The sequence below is a fragment of the Chiloscyllium plagiosum genome, chromosome 24 (genome assembly GCF_004010195.1).
Source record: "Chiloscyllium plagiosum isolate BGI_BamShark_2017 chromosome 24, ASM401019v2, whole genome shotgun sequence".
NCBI classification, from domain to species: domain Eukaryota; kingdom Metazoa; phylum Chordata; class Chondrichthyes; order Orectolobiformes; family Hemiscylliidae; genus Chiloscyllium; species Chiloscyllium plagiosum.
The window spans coordinates 13302462-13309708 of NC_057733.1; positions in this window are offsets into that span (position 1 = coordinate 13302462).

Here is a 7247-nt window from a genome sequence, read left to right on the forward strand (position 1 = left end):
CCTCTGTGGTCCTATTGTTATATATCCTTCTTCACTATCATCTGTTCCCCTTGCTTTCCAAAACAACATTTCCTTTTATTCTTTGCTTATACTGGGCCTTATGACCTCTTGATTGTGTTTTGTTCTTGTTTTTGCAGAAGCGGGAAACAGATGCTTATAACTACTGTTTGTACAGGCATATCCAGCTTAACCCCCTGCCCTCACAGCACCTTATCTATTTGTCTGTAACATCTACCATTGTTTGCAGGCACATTTCATTCTTGTATGCACATTTTAGCTAATACAAAAACAATTATATATTTCCTTCACATAGTTTTCATTCTTGTTAACTCAGCTCTTGGCTGAAATAATTATACACTGGTGTGAGTTCATTTACCTTGCATACGCAATTATGATTGCAGAAGTAACACTGTTTTACCAATATCCCACAAAGGCAAGCATACCAAATGCCTTCTTCACTAAACCTGATAACCATAAACTCCAATTTCAAGGAAAGATGAACCTGCATCCCAAGGTCTCTTTGTTCAGCAACACTCCTCAGAACCATAGTCCATATCAAAATGCAACACCTCACATTTATCTAAATTAAACTTCATCTGCCACTTCTGGCCCATGGGCCATCTGATCAAGGTCCTGTTGCACTCTGAGATAATCTTCTTTACTGTCCACTTCACCACCAATTTCAGTGTTATCTGCAAACTTACTAACCATTCCTCCTACATTCACATCCAAATCATTTATATAAATGACAAAAAGCGGTGAACCCAGCACCGAGCCTTGCAGTACACCACTGGTCACAGGCCTCCAGTCCGAAAAGCAACTATCCACCACCACCCTCTGTCTTCTACCCTTAAGCCGAGTTTGTATTGGAATGGCTAGTCCTTCCTAGATCTCTTTCGACCAACTCCTAGTCTACTATTTCCTTGTGTGGCTTGGTGATATATTTTTGTTTTCTTCTTCTCCTGCGAAGCACCATGCAATATTTTAATTTGAACAGATATTCAGTAGCCCTGAATTTGACTGTTGCTGAACAAAGATAATTTCTGCTAAAGCTTTTATTTAAGGTATATAAAACTCTGAGAGACATGGATAGGTTGGGTTGCCAGAGTCTTTTTCCCAGGCTGGAAATACTAGGTGTAAGAAGTTTAAGGGAGATGGGTGAGGAACGTTTTGTACACAGAGGGTGGTGGGTGCCTGGAACACACTGCCAAGCAAATGGTAGTAGCAGATATGATGTAAGAGGATTTAGACAGACACATGTAGAGGCAGGAAATAGAGGGATTATGGACCGCGTGCAGATGGATGGGATTAGCTTAGAATGGTATCATGGTCAGCACAGACATGGTGGGTGGAATGGCCTGTTCCTGTGCTGTATTGTTCTGTGTTCTATGTTCTACATTTATCAGGACAATATGCAAGAACACAAACTTAAAGGGAAAATGAACCTTTATACTGTATGAGAAGAGAGTGCCAATTGATTGACAAGTGAACTTTGATTGGTAAAGGCATTGCCACAGAGGTTGAGAGTTATCTAGCAGGTTTTGTTTAAATTTTAAACCAGGCAAGTTGACTGATTGGATAGGGCCTTGTCCAGAGAAATGAAGCAGCAAATAGCGTCAATTATTTTGTTGAACTGAAACTGGCACAACTTGTGTAATGTTCACTCTGTTTCCGAAGACCAGGCCTTGTATATTAAAAATGTCATTTTTGGTACATGCAAATGTGCTGCATTAAAAGCTTGACTTACAATCCTAAATTAATTGTCAGTGTAATACTTTGCTCACACAGCACATCCAGCAAATGCTACTGAAATACAGTAACACATCAAATGTTGACCACTGTGTTGGAGATTTTGCAACCATAGACTGGTTGGATATTTGTGAACAACCAAAGGGGTATGCTATTTAATGTGATCCCCTAATCCTTGGGATATTTGGTTACATATCCAGCTTCGCCTGGTACTGAAACTCATATACCAAGTTACTCATTGTGTGATAGGCAGAACATGTATTTGCTTGAGAGCAGCATCCTGTTGATGGTGAAGGCTATGTGTGTTGCTGTTGCATAGTAGCTCCCTTCACCTGTTGCTCAAACCTCTGAGATACCTTTCCCATCCAGGATAATTTCAGACAGATTTTTCAGCACCTTGAGTAAACACCTTCATAAACGTACTCGATTTGTATCAAGAAGTGAACAGATTAGATTAGCCATTAATGTGCTGGGAGCTTTGATACATCATATTGCAGCATCATGTTTGTAGGGTGAACAAATAGCTTAAGCAGTATGTATGAGGCTGCTGATAAAGCTAATTTTATGTTATTTCATTTTGTTAAAGGAATCACACAAATATAGTTGTTGTAACACCGTTCATATTATTTATTCCACAAAGTTTGCTTCCTGCTATTCAGTAAGTTATCAGTACTTTATTATGTTTGTTGGTTTATTCAGTCAAATCTTACACTAAGGTTGATGTTTTCTTGGGTCTATTATAACCCAGTCAGTTGCAAAGTTATGTTCAGCAGATGGAACGGGCTTGAGATCTTTGTAAATCTGCAAGAAGAAACAAAAGACGTGGGTAGAAAACAGGAAACTCCACACAAGTTACAGATATTTACAACCCTTTTGGTCATCAGCTGTTTCAGTGTCAAGAACACAGTCCTCTTCATTCAAGGCTACAAAGTGACTTTATAAAGAGCTTCCAGTGACTTTCAAAAAGCTGTTTCTAATTGCAATTCAGCTACAAATGTTCTGTTTTGACACAGAAATGATAAAGATTATTAGATGATATGATTGTATATTTGGAGCATGATGTTGAAATTGGTCACAGCGAATTGCCAGGAATGGGAATTTATATTCATTTTGCTTCTGCTGAGCTTTTCACCAGTAGATGGCATAGATGCATATTATTTTATATTTGTTTGCAGTAATTTAAAAATAATATAAAATATTACTCTTACAAAAGGAAATCACTTCAATTAGAAACCAGAGCAGTTGAGTTACTGCCAAAGTCAACTACAAGAAACCGTTAACTGCAACTCTATGAAGCTATGTAGCCAACAATTAAAGATGATGGTTTTATCATTAAAATTGTCACATTTGCCTGCTCCCCTTACAGTGTACAGTTATAGTTATTATATTGTTTAAGTATAGCTGCTACGGAACTAACCATTCCAGATTTCTCTCTCCTGCCTCCCATCTGTTCCAACAGACAGCTGAAGAAATAAGAGTCCTATAAAATACTTTTGGAATCTGCTGCTGATATTTAATTAAAGGTAAGTAATTCAGATTTATAAATTCAAATTGTGAATATCCCTTAGTAAGTGAATCCAGTATCCAATGCATCTTGTTTAAGAATGATTACTGTTGATCCTATTTTGAATCCAATTGTATTTACAAAGGAGAGAGAGAGTCCAGCCTGCCCTTTGCAGTGGGACAACAATATTTTCCAATCAACCTGTTCAGATGCACTTTGACACAGTTTTGGGGCAAGTAGGATTTAAACCCAGAAACTTCTAGTCCAGAGGCAAGGATACCATTGTTCCATCACAAAACATCCTATTGTGCAGTGTTAATAGCAATGAAACTGTCAGCATTCGCTAAAATTACTCCAACGAAACTGCAAAGGTCTCCTGGAATTTGCATGTGAGCAGAATAACTTGGATATTCAGTTATGCTATACTTTTCCAGACTGTTGAGACAATGCCACACCCCTATTTACCCCACACAGGCAACAATCAGTGAAAATCCATTGAATCAATGATTTTTTTTTTCCATTTTTTACACTGTTAGTCTCACTGTGAGAACCCACAAAAGTTATACCCTGTTATTCAAGGGCACAACTGGGTTTTTAACAGCATTTTACATTCAAGGTACTTTTATATTGTGAAATGTCATTCATTTCCCCCCAACCCCCCTGGAATAAAATTACTTCCACATTAATAAAATAAAAATCAAACATTCCTAGTCAACTCTACCATATCCAATCTATTATTTATTTAGCTTCTGGGAAATTGAAACTAAGAGTGGAGAATATTCCCTATTGTAGCTATGTGGACTCTTAGAGCAACTTAAAACACTCTGGACAGCCTTTGCTGTATTGGTGGTACTGTTGTCTTTGATTTGGACCTTTGTGGATTCAACCAATATTTCAGAGAGTTGACCATATAATCCACTATATTACTTTAGTAGAATACTGAGAATATAAGGCACTGTTAAAAGCATAGTAACTGGTATTGTATCACATTATTCACTGTGAACCTAACTTAGTTGTTCTTTCTCCCCCACATTGCAACAATACTCGAGAACTGTGATGCACTCTGCTGATGATCTGAGGTCACAAGAATGAATATCTAAATACAAGTTGTTTCTTTTAATCCCTTCAACTTCTGCCTCTCCTCACAACTCTGTATCTTGTTTTGCTTCAAACAATTTCTCTTAGAAGGTTTAATGAACTCAGCTTGAAACATTCCCTGGTTTTTCTCATTATTATTAATCATGCCTTGTTACTAACTCTATTCACTCTTCCTTCAATTGACTTTCAGAATAGTGTCCTTGCAGCACAGTGACGCCATCCCTACTTCTGACCCAGGAGGGCTAGGTGTATCACAACAAGCCTAAACAGGTTGATTAAAAGTATTTTTGCTTTCACGATGGGCACATCAATATCAAGGGCAGAATTTAGTGTTCAATTTTAGTTAAGTGACGGTGGGCTTTCTTAAGCTGTTAGTGAAAGTATTCCCTTAGTACGGTTAGATGGGGAGTCCCAGACTCTTGACCCAGTTACCTTGGTGGGTTTTGTCATACAGCATTTTGCCCTCATCTCAGATTTAGAATTCATGATGGTCTTGCCAAAGAGATGGCAAGTTCGAAATAGTGTTCAGGTCTGTTTTGTGTATGTCGATACAGAATATAACTACATACGGTAATCCATGATATTCCAGGTTCCTACAATCCTTTACTGCTATTACCCTTTTTTTAAAAACACTTCTGTCTGCATGGACTTTAGCAAGACCTTTGACAAGGTTCCCCATGGTAGACTGTTTAGTAATGTTCGATCACATGGGATCCAGGGAGAGCTGGCCAATTTGATAGAAAGTTGGTTTGATGGTAGGAGGCAGAGTGTGGTGGTAGAGGGTTGTTGTTCAGAATGGAGGACGGTCACCTGTGGTGTCTTGAAAGGATCGGTGCTGGGTCTGCTGTTGTTCATCATTTTATACAAATGATTTGGATGAGAATATAGGTGGCATGATTCGTAAGTTTGCGGATGACACCAAAAATTTTGGTATAGTGGACAGTGAAGGTGGTTATCTAAAAGTATAACATCTTGATTAACTGATGGGTCAAGGAATGGCAGATGGAGTTTAATTTAGATAAATGCAGTGCTGCAGTTTGGTAAGACAAACCAGGGCAATACTTACATAGTCAATAGTAGGGCCCTGTGGAGTGTTGCTGAACAGAGACACCTAGGGTTTCAGATGCACAGCTCCCTGAAAGTGGCATCCCAGATAGATAGGGTGGTGAGGAAAGTGTTTTGCACTTAGAGCATTCAGTACAGGAGATGGGATATTGTGTTGCGGGTGTACAAAATAGTAAGGCCACATTAGGAGTACAATTGTGGTCTCCCTGCATTAGGAAAGATGTTATTAAATTGAGAAAGCTGCAGAAAAGATGTAACATGGACGTTAATGAGACTCGAGGGTATGAGTCATAAGGAGAGGCTGAATGGGCTGGGACTTTTTTTATCTGGAGCGTTGGAGGCTGAGAGGTGACTTTATAAAGATTTGTAAAAGCATGTGAGGCATAAATAAGGTGAATACCCATGATCTTTGTCCCAGTGTAGGGGAGTCCAAAACTGGAGGGCACATGTTTAAGGTGAGGGGGGAAAGATTTAAAAGGCACTTGAGGGACAACATTTTCATACAGAGGGTGGTGCGTATATAGAATGACCTGCCAAAGGAAGTGGCACATGAGGGTACAATTACAAAATTTAAAAGACATTTGGACAGGAATGGATAGGAAAGGCTTATAGAGATATGGGCCAAATGAAGGCAAATAATGCTAGTTTAGTTGAGGAAACCTGGGGTTGTCATGGATGAGTTGGGTGAAAGGGCCTGAATGACTCTGACATGTGCCTACGTATCTGTCTTTCCATCGCTTCCTGACTGTTTGGAGGTCCATAGTACACCCACAGCAAAGTGATTCGCCCCTTCTGAAATTCTACCCATAGGGCTTTATTTGACAAACCTTCTGAGATAACACCTCTGCTTATGGCAGTAATTGAACTCCTTGATCAATATAGTGTCACCCCAGCTCCTCCATGCAATCCTCCCCCATCCAGAATCTCACCTTAAAGACTCTGGAGATGGAATACCTGAACCTCCCGCAACCATGTCTCCATGATAACAATTATATCACATCCTCACGCATTAATCAATACCCACAACTCCTCTGCCTCTTGCCATGGTTTCTTGTGCATTGACTATATTCACAAAGACTTCTCGATTGACTTAGCTCTTCTACACTTGCCTTTGCATCACCCCCTAGTGTACCTCCAGTCTGCAACCATCTCCCTGCCAAAATAGTTTAAATTCCTGCCAACTGCATGAGCAAAGCCTCCCTGCAAAGATGTTTGTCCTGTTCTGATTGAGATGCAAACCTTTTGAGTTGTATGGTCCTACCTTCCCCAGAAATGGATCCAGTGATCCAAAAATCTAAAGCTTCCTCTTCAGACACACATTCATCTGTTCTATCTGTCTATTCCTGTACACAAGAGTAATTCAGAGATTACAATCTTTGGGGTCCTGCTTTTCAATTTGCTACCTAGCTCACTAAATTCTTATTGCAGGACCTCATTCCCCCTTTATACCTCTGTCATTGGTCCCAATGTGAACCATAACCTCTGACTGATCACTTTTCCTCTTCAGAACCAGATGGTTTCAAAGATGTTACCTAAGGAGGCTTGGGAAGCTTGAAATATTATAGGAGGGTGAAATTATAAAGGGATTTAACAAAAGGGTGAGAATTTGAAATTTGATATTCATGTATCGCTGGACATCGGAGTGCAGCTGGGAAAATTAACAAACAGAGAAATTCACAACTGATCTTGGAGGAACTGTTGGGTGAAGTTCACAGCACAGAAACAGTCAAGTTAAGCGTTGTTTTAAGTGTGGCCTTCAGAGAATCTGCAGTAGTGAGTAGAATGGGTTCTTTCTTGATAATATGTTTTTTGAGACATGTCTCTTGATTAA